Below are 16,347 nucleotides of genomic sequence, written 5' to 3'. Positions count from 1 at the left end.
GTCTTTGCTCCAGTAGTTTAAATGTATTAGATTCTCTTTTGTCATCTTCTACTCATGGTAGTTACTGTAGATATAAACAGCAACTCCAAAACATGTAATGATCACAAAATACTTGCTTTGTAGAAACATGAAGAAACCTTTAAACAGTTATTTACTGTGAATTTTGTTTACTGGTACTAAAGGTGAAGAAAGACTATTACAGTAGGTCACTCTGCTATTTTACTTAAAGCAAGCAGTAGCATTTAATATCTTCTCTGCCAACAAAAGTAACTGAGTTTTCAAAGTACTGGTTTGATAGTAACACTTGATTGACCATGTTCAACCTTCCAAAGATAATAGGTGGAATATATGTCAAAGTAAATTCACCATTATCTGTTTGTGTTAACTCAGAGCTAGTTTGATTGGCTTATTCTGTTGTAAAAGGAACTGAGTAACTAGAGGCAAACTGTGATTTTTGTTGTGGAAACTGAAGCCTCTGACAAGAAGTTTTGTGGTGGTAGGCTGTTTTTTACCATTTTTGCACTGGAGTGTTTGCTTCCAAGTTTTGGGCTGGGTGAATGTGTTTGACTGAGTTACCTAGTGCCTGCCAAGCATCTACAGATACAAAAACATAGCTATACATACATAGATGGAGCAGATTTTGTGTGGTTTATTCTTTTAGTTAATGCTTGCTAAAAATGCCTCATCGATACCTAAATCTTACTGTGGAAAAACTACAACTTTAATTTCAGTCTCACTAAACAAGATAATTCTCTACTTCTTTATCTTTTTCTGCTACCTTAAAATATTTCTGCTACCTTAATTTTTACTCAAATAATTCTGAAAATCTCTTTGTAGAGAATTCTGAAAATCTCTTTGAATATCTTTGCAGATATTAATGTTGTCTGTTGTCAAAGTGTAATTTTCTAAATTATACTGTCTTTGGCTTTACAACTAGATTGAAAGTGGTTTGAGTTCTCAACAGTTTTTAACCATCACTGTATTGTGCTTAGCATGTACTGACCTTGCCGCTGCTCTTTTGATTTCTGTATATATTTTATCCTCTGAAGTTCTCAATTTGTTTAGAACATATATGAAATATTAATTCTGCTTTTACTTCTGTCCATCTCATTTTACTTACTGTTCCTTAAAATGCCATCTGTATGTGAAAGGAATAAGTAGCCATCAAGTTATGTTTGTCCATTCAATCTGCCTTAGATTGCCATGCAGTCTTTCTCTTTGGGATAAAGGCAAAGATAGTGCCTTTGTTTACTAAACCAATATCAGAGGCTTATGTAAATGAATAGCAGCATTTAGAGCAACTGCTCTATTATGATAGCTGTGTGGTTATGTAGATGCTCTGTATGAAGATGCTCTGTGTAGTTTTTGGGAAGAAACACAGTAGTCTGCCTGATGGCTTCAAGCAGCTCATATGCAGAGGAGTCTTCATGTTGTGCTATTTTTCTAGAAATTTCAGACACCAGACCCTGTGTCATGTCATCAGTGGAAAGATAGTGAGATCTCATTTAAATATGTTTAAAACATGAAGTATTGGAAGAGTGGGAGCTTGCATTCTGTAAGCAAAGCAGACAGATGATTTTTGATCAAAAATGGAACTCCTGGGATTTTTTGTCTTTATCAATTTCAGCAAAAAGAGACATACTTGGTTGATTCTCTTTTGCATTTTCTTTGCTTAACCGAAGCTGTGTACTGTTAATCCTTGATCCTGCCAAAGCAGCTCTGTGTGGTATTACTGGGGTGATAGATTAAGGGCCAGAAGTGTTTAAGGAAGTTAGAGCAGGTTATCCTTGTAATCTTAGATGTGTAGTTAAGATTTCAGTTACACCTGCACATGTGAGTGTTTTGTTAGTGAATGAAATTGAACAGTTAAGGAAATGGCTCTAAATTCCAATTTTAATTCAGCGAGCCAACAACTTTTAGGGACAGTTCCTGTCTTTGTGAGTTTAAACTCACATTTTGGCATTGTCTTGAGATGGTGAGAAGCAGCTGTGACAATTTAAATCATCAAATTTTATTTTCTTATTCTTGACCTTCAAGGTTACTGGCAAAAAGTTTGAGTAAAGGCAGTTTTTGTGTCTAGAAGATAATATTTTCACAGCTGCATAAATATAAAAATATGACCCACTAGCTACTTTATATTGTGAGTTTCAAGTTTTGAAAGAGCAGTAATGATACAGCAGCCTTATCTCTCTAATCTTTCCTCACCCCAAAAGATTATAGATTTTTAAACTTGGAGAGGCTTCCATTGGTTACACATTTTCATGGTTACACATTTTCAAGTGTAAACACCTGTTTATTCCCACTACACCTTTTGTCTGTGCTTTAAGATTTCTTTGTGCTTGTATTTCAGTAGAAGATGTCAGGCCACATTGTGCTATTGCTTGTATTGGGATCTTCTGTTCACTTTGAAATGTGTGTTCCCACTTGTGTTTGTAGCTCCTTAGAAACTGAGGAGAGGAGGTAGACAAAAACCCAAAGTCAAAAAAACCATAGAAGTGCCCAAAACTCTGCATGCTTTCCACACCCTGTTATTCTTTTTGCAAGGCTTTGCTGAAAAGCTGGTGCACAAAGAGATACTACAGCATGTTTTTCTGTTATCTCACGTTCACCAAAAGAAATCTGTCTTACTTGAGCGTAAATATTTCTTTGCTGTTCTGTGGCTTGTTCGTTCATTACAAATCAATTAACATTGTGGCTTTAAATTCACATCATTTTTAGAGTGGGACTTTCTGGAGACTTCTGGAATTTATTTAAGTGTTGTGTTGGAATCTTGATATTATGCTGGAATACATGATGATATCTCTGTTTTCTTTCTTTAAAGGTCTTTCAGGAAAGTAATGTTTGTTCTGTGCTTTAATAAAGACTGCATAACATTATTTGTAGCCCTGCAGTTCAGGAATTGCCTTCTCTGAATAACTTCTGAGACTTGGAAAGTGGTGTAGACTTTTGGATTTGTGGTGCAATCATTAAGATGTAAGTGCTTTAGACAAGAAAATGGAAAGATGAGTTTTAACTCATCAATGAAGAAAAATAATAAATTAGTCAGAATGTTTTGAGAAGCAGGATTGTTTTTAAGGAAAACAGACTGAAACTCAGATTTGCCTGTTTGTTTATTTTAAGTGATCAAACAAACAAAAAAAGTCCTGTTTTTTTTATAGTATTGCTTTGGTGTTTGATTTGGTTATGTCATGTCCACCCCTTCCTTCCCGTGTGATTAAATGCTGTCACAGAGTGTTTTGGGAATCAATCTGTGTGGAAGGTTTAGTGTATGTGTATTCGTTCATTTTCCCTTAAGTCAGTTCAGGGGAAAATGTTTGAGCATAGGCTGGTATTTGCAGACAGAAAGCTTGGTTTTGTCAGCTTTATGGAAATGTTCTCCTGACTCACTCAGCTTTTTCTAGAAAGTAGTTTATGAGCCGTCAGATGTGGACTGTCTGAAACTTATCCTGTGTTAAAAACAGAACACTGTATGTTTTGTGGGGAAATTGAGTTGACTTCTTTGTGACTGGGCAGCCTCGATTCAAACTTATCTGTTCTTCATGTGTAGACAAGGTCACAGAAATCTTGGCACTTTTACTTTCCCTGCCCCTAATATTGTTAGTATATTAACTGACAATATGCATAAGTACTGCTTCAAATGACATGGTGGAGAACTTGGACATATATCTCTCAACTCCTTGGTCTTTAACACCACTGGGTCAAATTTTATGGAAAATGTAGAATGTCCCAATTTTAAAGGTGCTGTTGTCCATAAATTACAGGTGTCAATTTCATCTCTTTGAAAGGTTTACAAAATTTATGAAACCTTTTCTACCTGATCATAGCCCTTGGTTTCCACAGGTGCTGTAGAAAATACTGTGCAATTCTTTCCTAGTATATTACGAATAAGAACATTTTAACAAAAGTACATTGTTTAAATAAATTGGTTTGAAGTATTTCTGCTGATACCTATTTCACATGCACCTGAAATAAGTAAATGCAAACCTGTGGTTTCCGTTTTAGTCATTTTTGTGAGTAAATAACAGCAAGCATAGCTGGAACTAGATGCTATTAGCTCAGTGGGTACAGCTTTAAAGAATACCTTTTGAAGGTAATAATGGAGGACATTGTTTAATTTTCTGCTGCTTAGGTCCCGTGTAGTGAACTTTCATCATATCTCATCTAGAGAGATTAGACCAAGGGGGATAAAACTATCTGTGTTGTAGCCGTTTTGCTTTTGACTCCTGCTTTCTTCTGTGGCAGCTGATATTCATGAAGAGAATTGGTTTTTAGCAGCTGTCTGTGTTAGTGATTTGTTTTGGTCATAGAACTCTAGCTAAAAATTTGGATTTCTCAGGGAAAGAATGTTGAAGGGTTAATTAAAAAAAAAGGGATGTTTGAGTACTGTCAAATGAAGAAAATTAAGCATGAGCTAGTTATTTTTCTTCAATGTTCCTTGCTATGAACTCTCATATATTTGATCTAGTTTTCCTGCAGTTGCTTTAACATACTTTACTGCAGTTTCATTAGCATAGTTTTCCTTTTTTGTCTGACTTTAATTTTGTCTTTTTTTTTTAATTCAGCAAATACAAAGGTGACTCCTTTTTTTGTCTTTAAATATAAATTACTCTGCACTCCTCATGTCTCCATTTTCCCGTTGCAGTTAGGAGTGATGGATTAGAATTAGGCTGCAGCACAGATTGGTAGAATCTCCCAGCATCCTCTTCCTGCAGAGGCATCAGCTTCCAGCATTGACTGTAGCTGCTGCCACTCTCACTGACATTTCTTTTGAATTCGGCTATGGAGAGTGCCTCTGTTGCCAGCTGCTGGCATGGAAACTTTTATTCTTTTTGCTTGATAACTCATTAATGAAACCTCATGGATATTGAGAAATAAAACAGAATCACTTTTCTCTTTATGCTTTTCTTTGTCTTTTTGCTTTTTTTTTTTTTGTGTGTGTATGTGTGCGCACGGTGGAAAAGAGTGAAAGAAGCAGCACTTATTTTTACACAAGGACTGTATTTACATACCTGAAGTTAACTGAATTAATCCTGTAAGTATATTATCTCTGCCTAATAGTTCTTGAAATCATGAATGTGGTAGCAAGATTTATGGGATTTTGTCTGTGAAAATTTGCTTTAGAATGTATATCAAAATACAACATTGTTATTTTTATATAGATTTCCTTGAAGATAAAGGGAAAACTATATATTCACAATGGGATTATGAAATAATTGTTTCTCCTCTGCACTTTGCAGTGGTGAACAATGCTTTTAGAGAGCAGAGGCTTCTCTCCTGATGTCAGTGCTTAATCAGCTCAGATACTGTAGGTTGTAGAACACTGCAAGGTGTGTATTTTGGGATGCCATTCTTTAAAATGTGGTAATTTAAGGACAGTATCAGACTTAGAGCTACTTTTTCCATTTATAGACTATGTGTTCTGCTCTTAGTAGCTGTGCTCATTTAACCATTTGAGGTTATATAATTTTTTACTTAAACATAAATAATTAATTTCATAGGATGCAATGCAGTGCTTTCAAAGTACTGCATGTTAAGTATAATGCAGTGTGCTTTTAGACAGTTTAGTTCAGAATATCTCCAGCATAGGCTGTAAGTTCACTATGTAATAAATACAAGTAAATTGGTTTGAAGTTTAGGAAGAGTGTCTTGCTAGGATCATGATGTCCTAATTGTCTCTTTGGATCTAGGCCAGTATTTGTGTGACGCAGTGTTAGTCCCATAAACATCTGGCCTGATCTGGCGTCCTACTTGCAGCATGATTTTTTTTTCCCATAGCAAGATAAGGGAAATTTCTGTTCATTTAATGTAAAACTGCTAGTGAGCTGTCATTATTATTCATATATGCTAGCTCTCCAAGGAGGTTCCTTCTCAACCTATTTTCTTGTCAGTATGCTTTATTTTGACCTGTTTTCTAGCAGAAATGTTCAACAGATCAAAATTAGGTATTTTTTTATGGTGGGCATCTACTTGTCTGTATCTACATGCTATATATTAAGTTTCAGCAGTATCGCTCTCTGCCATACTCAGGTGATCATTTTTGTACACCATATTGCATGCATTGACCTCAGCTTGATTATTTGATACAAATTATTAGTCTGATAAGGAGTATGCAAATATAGTAAATTCTCAGTTTACCTGCAAAGATCTCATGTTAAAACTTACATCTAAAAATACTAAGTCCCATTCAATAAATCTGATAATCTTTTATACTGCTGTGTATTCCCATTAGTGTTGAACAGAATAGAAATTTAGAATAGAAATAGTAAATCAGATTTTTCTTCTGCCTGCAAACCAATACTGACACTTACTTGATTTTTCTTCTTTCTCAGGCAGACTGTGGTCAATTCTAAATGCCTGTGATCTGTTTGTTTTCTTGGCAGTTTTTAAGCTTACATATATTTAGGGTCAAATTCATGCTGGAGTGGCTTGATAAGACTTAAATAGGATTATTTTGTAATCATTTTAGTGATCAGATGAACTGTGTATGCCTATTCAGGTGGGTAAATAGTAACCTAAGGAATTGGCGTGTCTTGCTTTCACAGTATGGGTGAGTCCTTATGGCAAATTTGGGTCTCTCTTTCTGTTCATGTGCAATGCAATCTGCTGTTGAACTTAAGAACTTATTGTCATATAAAACTGCTGATGTTTCTCCAATGATAAAAAACCACCTGACTTGAAGTAAATTGATTATTGGCTTACTGAATCTGGATAATGATCAGTCAAAAACTGGAACATTTGGCTATGCTCATGTTTCTTTTTAAAAATACAAATAAGATACAAAAGTGGCCTGAAATGTAGCCTGTGTTATTTTCAGAGTAGTAGACTCTGTTGGCAGTGGTGGGTTGATGGTGAGCCAGCAAGATGAGCTTCGTCTTGGCACTATATCCTGTGGCACCTGAGATTCAAGCAGATGGTCAATTTTGCCTAGATTTTCCTCCTTCCTGCTTATTCTGTTGCTTGTTGCCCCTGTAGAGTAGTATGTGAGGATATACACCAATCAGTATTTCCTTGTGATGTTCAGGCACTGCATTGGAGGAGATATGTAGAAAAGCAAAATCCATGTTTTTAATAAGACGGACAACCAGGAGAGTTCCTTGTCTCATGATCTGTCCCCACCCCCTCAGTCACTGAAATATTTGGAGGCTGAACCTCTTGATCACTTTCTTGTAGTCAGTTGTTAGATTCCCATGAGGCAGCGCTGTGGGTGCTGGGCTGCTTTCTGACTGGAAGGCAGTCCAGTGCATGCCCTCTTAAGTTGGAGATTGCAAACAAAACTTACATGCAGAATGTAAAGCAAATAAACATTTGTGTCTTGACACATGGTGATCTGACATTTAAATTTCAAGATCAGATGAGACTTCTAAGAAGGAATTTATTTTGTATGGAAAGAAAACGTTTTGTTTGTTTGGTGGTCTTTTAATGCATTTCATTTGTAAGACAGCATTGCTAATCTCAGCCCTACTATGTTTGGGAAGCATAATACTGTCCATGTACATTGCCCTAGCCATACGACCTATCCAAGTACAATCATCAGCCTCTACCATCCTACCCATCCTCATACTAACATTCTCCGCCTGCAAAGCAGGCACAGGGCTGGCCCTACTAGTAGCCTCAACCCGAACCCATGGCTCCAATCACCTACACAGCTTCAACAAGAATTTCTAGCTTCTACAATGCTAGAAATCATCGCCCCCACTGCAATACTCCTGTAATGCATTACAAATGCATTACTGCTGCTGTGAGCAGTAATAATTCCTAAAATAGAACGTTGTCACTTGTAGGTAAATCTGTTTAGTTTAGAAGAGCTAAGACTGAGACTTCTAGTTCTAAAAAAAAAGAGAGGGCAAACACTTTTCCTAAAATACTAGCAGGTTTTCCCTAGACCCAGCTTCTGGTCTGTAAGACAAAGCTGTATCTGCCATCCTTGCCCTTGCCTTGTTGTTACATTACATGTAACATTATACCTGTTAATGTATAGCAATGCATCAATTAAAATCCTCTCTTAGTGAAATTCCAGTAGCCTATGAAAAGCTATCAGCCTCACCTTTTTTTTGAAAATGCTAAAGTATAGATAAAAACTGTGAAGTCATTCTCAGCTGATTTCGGTGCATACTATTTTAATAATAGTTCGTTTTCAATAGGAGCAGCTATATCCTTTTTTCTCCCTCAGTTACCTCTTCCCTTCTCACTGTTTTTCTGAGAGGTCCTGCTCCTTTTCCACAGCTGCTTGTTTTGAAAAATAGTTTTCCTAATATCAGCTAGCTACTGTTTCTTTTTGCTCTCTGAATCATCTTTTCTGCCATAACTGTAATGTGAGGTAGAAGAAATTATTTAAAAAATCCTAACCCAACAATAAACAAAACCCCCAAGCAATGAAACAAAACCCCCAGTGCTATTAAAGGAAGGAAAATGCCCTAGCGGTGAGTTGGCTTGATCATTCAAAGGATTGTATGGGCAAGTCCCTTTTTATTGCGGCAACGATCTCGAAATTCACTGATAAAGATACAACTAGCTGGCTAAATGCTGCTATCTCATAGTCAGGTAGTGTTGAGGAGGGAGGTGCAACAACACTAATCTGAATTGCTTTCTACCATGGTCTTTGCATCGTGCATATTACCAGCTCTGTGGGTGGATAGTTGTCTCCAAAAATTCAAATGGAAGGTAGTACCAAGGAAGGGCTTGGGTAATAACAATGCTGTTTGTCTCTCACTGCTATGGAACAAGATTTCAAATACAGTGTAAGGAAGTCCTAAGGGAGGAATAAGTGAAAATAAGTATGTTACCCTGATGGTTTTGCCTGAATACCAAGCTACATAACCTAATGTAATTTAAACTAAATGACTGTTCAGGGGGTCTTTTGTCAGTTGTGTGTTTTCTGGTGAGGTTTTTTATTATTTTTGTTTGTTTCTTTCTTTTCAAATTTGCATGATGTTGGGTACATTTATTATACCAAGCTTTTAAACTAGTTTCTTCCTGTTTGCAAATTTGGCTACCACAGTTTTGCATAGTTTTATAGCTGCATAGTTTGCATAGCTGTCAATTGGGTTTTTTTAAATGAATGTTCAGCATACAGAATATTGCATGCATTGGTGAAGTTCTGGAACAGTGAAGACAGTGAGCCTTCAAAGGAATAAAGTCTGCCTTGCATTGGCAAGAAATTTTTTTTTTCAGTGCTTACCATAAATATTTTATTTACCTAAAATTCATGCTTCTCATAAGAAGGAGTGTACATATCATGAATGCAGAATTTGCTGTGGAGGTATGACTAGTGGATTTAATACCTGGGTAAAATAAGTTACTGTTTACTATACTGATGAGTTGACTGAAGTTTTCAGACTTTCTGTATTAATGGTAATAGCCTAGGACAGGAAATGCTTTATATAAATTGCAAATCATTTCATATGCCTAGCGGTATGTCTTAAGGCATTTTTCTTACAGCATTTAGCCATTTTTCTGTTGTGTGTTTATAAGTGGTGTTGAACACTGAGTTTTAGATTAAATGATAAAAAAGTTTGCAACAGTTTTTCTGTTTTCATTAAAAAAATACTGATCATGTGATCTTATATTTCTCCAGAATTATCAAGGACATAATATACTTTAATATCTTTGCAGCAAGAAATGTTCAGTTGTGAGACAAGTTACTCAATTTGATTCTGCATTTCTGAATTATTCTCTGGGTGAAAGGTCTGCATGGCATGCCTATAGGCGAAAGAAGAAAATTTCAGCTTCATGAGGCTTGCCTGATGACCCTTCAGAGGCTGAGTCCTGTACCTGTCCAACAAGATACTGAAAGACATATGCCAGCTCTAGCATAGCGTGGGATTCAGGTGTGTGTGCAGTTTCTTGCATAAGTCAGTTGTCCCTCAGAATAATGCGCATTCATGAGAATTCCTTAGGTTCAGACTTGATACAGGAATGGTTCCTAAAGGTTGTGCTTTTCTGCCTGTATTTGTTTAAAACCAAATCATACAGAAGTCTCTCACTTGTGAGATAGAAGAGTAATCCCTTGTATAAGAAAATCCAACACAACTAAAAAGCTATTTCCATTTGCTTTTTTGAACATTTCCTGTATGTGTGGATTGTACTACCTTCAGCCATCCTTCGCTAAAAAATCTAGAACATAAAATGTAGATCTAACAGACTATCTCAGTAGGACTTTGCAACAAGTTATTTTGCTTCATTTCATGATGCTCTTGGTGGGCTTTTGCCATGAGCACTAGTGCAACCCACTGCTCTGTTATAGGAAGGTAGTTCTCCTACAAGTTTCTCACCTTATGTGTGATGACTTGTGTTGCAACTTTATGTCCGTGCAAATGACTAATAAAAGTGATAGCATCTAATACTGTCCCTTAAGAAGGGATTGAATCTAAATTTTGGTACAGCACTAGACAGAAAACTGGAGTATTACTGTTGCCAGGTATATGAGTGATGTGTGAGAGGGATAAGATGCAAAAGCCATTTTTCTTTTAAAATTACAAACTTAGTGGTGAGGAGTCCAGTGCTTTCAAAACATGAAGAAAGTTATTTGAAGAAATATTTCCAGACAGAAATAATATCTGAGTTGTCTGTATGATTGCTCAGGTACAGTGAATACACATGGGTCTATGCTAGTCTTTATGTGAAAGTAATTCCTGTTGGACATTTCAAATCTTTGCAGTTGCTAGCTGTGCATATAAAAACATCAAATGCTGCCTTAAAATAGGTATTTCAAGGACAAAACATCAGAAAAAAGTGTTCACGAGGAGATAAGCAATCCTGCAAGCTTTTCAGACATAGGAGACTGCCCTCTATTTGGATGAACATTAAATAGGTACTAAGAGCCATACTTCACTGGTTGTTTCCTATTACCCAAAGACACACAGTTTGTGTTTTCTACTTAAACTTTATTGAAAGAATGCGAAACCTTACAGAGGAAAGGTGTTAATCACAAGAGGAATTGACACATCGGTGGAAGATAAAATAGTCAAAGAAAATAAAAGATATGAGGTTTGTATGGTATTTTACAGAGCTAGGCAGAAAGAAAGTGTCTCTGCCACAGTAAAGGAGGATTACTCTTTCCCCTTCACTGAGACTGAAGTAACAGTAGACTATGACAGGACTTCCAGCGTTTGAATGTTTGAAGACTGGCAGAAATCAACAAAGATTTGTTCCTTAACAATTTCCTTTTTCTTAATGTATGATTTTTAAATGTTGCAGAATTAAGGATGTTAGTATTCTTGTCCTAGTGACATGCTTCTAATCTAAAGCATCGTTTAAAATCAAAACACAGCAAAAAGAATTATGCCAGGAACATACTTTTGCTGCAGTAATACAAAGTGTCTGAGTAATTTCAGTTTAAAAAAAGAGCAGTGGTGACAGTTTTTCAAATGTTTTGGATTTCTGCTATATAGTAAAACCAGGCAAGAGGACATCAAGTGCATTTTGGCAATGTAAAATTATCCAAGACATGAACATGAAGTGATGATTTATTATGTCTGTGACCTGTAAACTGTGACCTTTGATACTGTAATTTTAGTCCAGCTTTTGATGTTGGCTGGGAGGAAGTCTTCCAAGGAGACTGGGAGTGAAGTGGTGTGCTTCAGCAGGCTCTTCTGAGAGCGACCAACGCTCTTGGGGTCCAGAGCACACTTGCTACAATGGCTGATGAAAGAGGGGAAGGACAGGTCTTTGTTTGGAGATCCAAAAGCTGATTATTGCTTTGAAGGGGGTCTAGGGACAAAGATGAACTTGGGCTGAGGGGCAGAGGGTTTTATGTGGGGAAAAAGGGGTTGATCTGAGGGTCAAGGACCAATGGAAACAGGTGAAAGTGGTGCAGAGGAGGGACAGCCAACCAAGGGAACCAGCAGGGTAACAGGAATGGAACACTGCAGCAAAGTGGGACCAATGGGGATCAGGAGAGGGGAGAACATTCTAGGGAATGTACAAATATGGTGAACGAGGGCTGAACTGGGGTGCAAAAACTGTAGAAACCAATAGAACTCAAGACATTAACGTGTGCCTGCAAAGGCCTATGGGAGGGAGGCAGTTCTCACCCTAACCGCAGAGGGGTGTTTCTCCTTGCCTGCTTTGGCCTCTCTAGGGCTGGGGCATTTCAGCCCTAGTGGCAGGCCCTGGGACCTCTACATGGGAGGGCTGGATTTGAGTTTATTTTATGCTAAACAGGCATGGAAGTACACAGCTCAGGGTCAGGTGTCAGGGTCAGGAAAAAGCATAGTGTGGTCTGCACATAGTTCCCTTGGTATGTGGAGGGAAGAGAAAAGGATTCCTATCAAGTAAAAAACTTTAAAATTATCGCTGTTCTTGGACATTACAAGGGATCAGTAAAGTTGAAGTAGAGCTGTACAAAAATAGTCAGAGCCTTCTAGCCAAGAAAATGGAAGTATGAGATAGATTCTACTGGGAATCAACTGTTAATTCCCATTAAGAAGTCATGTTGTGGCTGTTTAAGATAGTTACTCTTTTTGATATGGTAAACCATAAGCAGTCCAATATAGAGTTTTCTTGGACCAATTCATTGCTGGAAAGGGAAAGATCTACTTCAGGAAGCATATAAACATTCTGTATAGTGACAGTATCAGATTTTGACAGCATATTATGACTATTTGACTTAACAATCTTCCTCCAGAAGACAAGAACCAACTGAGAGCAATCCATTTTAAAGCTGTTTTTGTCATGGTTAGTTTGGCAGTAAATACTCCAGCAGACGCATAAATGTTGTTCAAGAAGAGTACTTCATATGGTAGCTTCTTGCTGCTGATACTTTAGTTCACACACGAGGTGATACTTATTTAAGTTTATGAAAGTAAATGCCTCTAAAATACTTTCCTTCTGATTAAGCTCATCTAAATGTTAAGGGTCACTTGTTTGCTACAGCATTTATGTCCTGGGAAAATTTTCTCCTAATTGTAATGCATCTTGTTTTCTTGATACTTGTACTCAAAATAGCATTTTCTCCATATTTCCTGCATTTTTTAGAAGACCTTATTTTTCCTTTAGCTTGTGTCAGATTTGCATCGTAATATGATTATCTTGAAACAGTTATTGCTAGTTTCACTTTTTTGTGGTCTTTATTACTTAAAATTTTGCTTTATTCCAACTAATCATTACAAACATTTTCAGTAACTGTAGTGAGGATACCTTTGATAAGAACAGCTGAACGAAACCAATTTGCTGGCAATTCAATGTTGTTTATCAGATAAGGCCAATTATTTTGGCTGTGTTGTAAAAAGAGCCAAGAAAATATTTTAGAAGTTTAAGAACTAAATTCCTCAATCCCTATTCATGTAAAGTGTTGCTTGAACATTTGAGTCTAGCTGATGTTAAAAAGGTGATGTGGGACTCAGTCCTAAATATTTAATATAAAAGGTGGAATGCAGTGGTAGATTACAGGTAAATTTTTTTCTGCAGTTCTCCCATTACTACCTCCTGAAACCCCTTCTAAGAGAAGGGTTGGTAAATCACTGCACCTGGGGTGATTGTTAAAAGCTTACTAAATCTTCTGCAAATACAAATACGATACAGCCACATAAACCAAGTTAATGTTTAACTCCAGCTGTATAATGGCTTTTCAGGAATACTCTTAGACTAAGCCCTGATGTAGAGAGATGGATGTCATTGCCTAACTCATTACTCGTGTTTACATAACTTTTAAATACTAATGCACTGACTTTTCCTTTTTTTAGGCTAGTAGTTATGCTCCCTTTTTCTATTAATCTATAGAGGGGGAAAAAAAGGAAAGGAACTTAAGTTGTAAACTGTTCTGATGCTTTAAATGAATAATGTTCTTGTTCTGTGTTCATCTTGAGGACTGTCGTCCTAATAAGTGAGTATTCCAATATGTCTGGGGTTTTCAGGTTGTATTCTTATGCTTTATTTCTTGTGGTAGTTGTGGTTCCAAGTAGTTTGTTAGAAAAACCTACTTAAAGTTGCTAATAATTAACTTGCTTATGGACAGTATATTCCCACTGAATTAGAATAAGTTCTTTAGTTTAGCACCAAACTCAAGGTACACAAACTATTGCTGGAATTCACAACATTTCCTCTTTTTTCCTAAAAGAAGTTTGAAATAGCAGTGAGAGGAAAACCTAAAAAATGCTATGTGTTGGGGGAAAAAAAAATCCCTTAAGTGTTAGGACTGTAATACAGTAGCATTTTATTCTCCTTGTAATATAACATTATTATCTTGGTGTAACATTCAGTATAGCACAATTTTCTGATCCTTTTTATTTCATTGGCTGGGGTAGCATTAACTTTCTTCACAGTGGCTGGTATGGGGCTGTGTTATGGGTTTGTGCTGAACATGGGATTGATAATACAGGGATGCTTTTGTAACTGGTGAGCAGGGCTCACATACAGCCAAGGCCTTTTCCACTTTCTGTAATGCCACATTGGTGAGGAGGCTGGGAGTGCATAGGAGGTTGGGAGGGCACATAAGAGGGACAGCCAGCATGTATTTCAGAGGTGCAGGTCCTGCCTGACCAACCTGGTTTCTTTTTATGACCAGGTGAATCAACTGGTGGATGTTGTCTATTTGGACTTCAGCAAGGCCTTTGACACTGTCTCCCACAGCACTCTCCTGGAAAAGCTGGCAGCCCATGGCTTGGACAGGAGCACCCTTCACTGGGTTCAGAACTGGCTGGGTGGCCGGGCCCAGAGAGTGGAGGGGAACGGTGCCACATCCAGCTGGTGGCTGCTCATTGGTGGTGTCCCCCAGGGATCAGTGTTGGGACCAGCCCCATTAAAAATCTTTATTGGAGGTCTGGATGGGCAGATCAGGTATGTCTGCAGTAAATTCACAGATGCCACCAAATGGGGTGCAAGTATTGATGAGCTGTAGCGAGGGTAGGAGGGCTCTGCAGCAGGACCTGGACAGGCTGGATCGATGGGTGGAGTGCAACAAAATGAGGTTTAACAAGGTCAAGTGCCAGGTCCTGCACTTTGACCTCAACAGCCAGTGCCCCATGCAGCACAACAGGCTGGGGCAGAGTGGCTGGACAGTGGCCAGACAGAAATGGACCTCAGGGAAGTGACTGACAGCAGCTGAACATGAGCCAGCAGTGCCCAGGTGGCCAAGAAGGCCAATGGCATCCTGGCCTGTACCAGCAATAGTGTGGCCAGCAGGAGCAGGGCAGGGATTGTCCCCCTGTACTCAGCACTGGTGAGGCCACATCTCAAGTGCTATGTCCAGTTCTTGCGCCCTCTATTTAGGAAGAATGTTGAGATGCTGGAGTGTGTTAGGAGAAGGGCAGTGGAGTTGATGAAAGGTCTGGAGCACAAATGCTATCAGGCATGGCTGAAGGAGCTGGGGTTGTTTAGCCGGAAAAAGAGGAGGCTCAGGGGTGACTTTATCACTCTCTACAACTGCCTGAAAGGAGGCTGTAGCCAGGTGGGGATGAGTCTCTTTTCACAGGTAACCAGTGACATGACAAGAAGACTCAGTCTTAAGCTACACCAGGGGAGGTCCAGGTTGGACATTAGGAAGAATTTCTTCACAGAAAGAATGACTTGGCATTTGCTGCCCAGGAAGGTGGTGGAGTCACCACCCTTGGAGTGTTTAAGAATCAAGACTGAGTGTGGCATTTAGTGCTATGGCCTAGGTGACACAGTGGTGTTTGGTCATAGATTGGACTTGATCTCAAAGGCCTTTTCCAACCTAGTTAATTCTATGTAATTCTGCAGTTCAGGTGACCCAAGCTGACCAAAGGGATATTCCAGGCCATATGACATCATGCTCAGTATATAAAGTGGGGGGAAGAAGGAAGAAGGGGAGGACATTTACAGTGACAGCATTTGTCTTTCCATGTCACCATTATGTGTGATGGGGCCCTGCTTTCCTGGAGATGGCTGAGCACCTGCCTGCCCAGGGGAAGCAGTGAGTTGATTCCTTGTTTTGCTTTCCTTGTTTGTACAGCTTTGGTTTTCCCGATTGAATTCCCTTTATCTCAACCCACAAATTTTCTAGCTTTTACCCTTCCAATTCCTTCCCACCAGTGTGAGAGTGAGTGAGCAGCTGCATGGGGCTTGGCTGTCATCTGGGATTAAACCACACAAGTCTCTTTTGGTGCCCAGTGTGGGGCGCAAAGGCTTGAGATCAGGAGATATCTGACTGGAGTGTGTTAAAATAAAATCGTTATAAACATTCCTTGTATTGATTTAATAGTTGCTGGTTACAATATGGATTTATTTGCTCTCATACTTGTGGTGTTTTGTCTGTATTATAGAAATAATTCCTTACTTGCAGTACACATTCTGTATGTTGTATTTTATGGAATGGGCTTATAATGTCGCTGGTCACCAGCAAGGTGTGTCTGTATGCAAGATTGCAGGCACCTTTGTGCCTTGGGAGTC

General features: G+C 38.3%; 1 protein-coding gene across 2 annotated transcripts in view; it reads left to right on the top strand.

Annotated features, from left to right (window-relative positions):
• The window catches only part of TTC39B (tetratricopeptide repeat domain 39B), a 78,182-nt gene that overhangs the window by 28,167 nt on the left and 33,668 nt on the right, over positions 1 to 16,347 (top strand). Inside the window, exon 1 of one of the 2 annotated variants that reach the window (XM_036403558.2) lies at positions 4,975 to 5,032. The exons of the other annotated variant lie outside the window; for it this stretch is intronic. The gene's annotated coding sequence lies outside the window, so the exon portion shown is untranslated. Of the gene's footprint in view, positions 1 to 4,974; positions 5,033 to 16,347 lie in introns of those variants that run through there. 2 annotated transcript variants of the gene reach the window in all.

This window comes from Molothrus ater, chromosome Z, assembly GCF_012460135.2.
Source record: "Molothrus ater isolate BHLD 08-10-18 breed brown headed cowbird chromosome Z, BPBGC_Mater_1.1, whole genome shotgun sequence".
Classification (NCBI taxonomy): domain Eukaryota; kingdom Metazoa; phylum Chordata; class Aves; order Passeriformes; family Icteridae; genus Molothrus; species Molothrus ater.
This window is presented reverse-complemented; position numbering and strand designations above follow the sequence as displayed.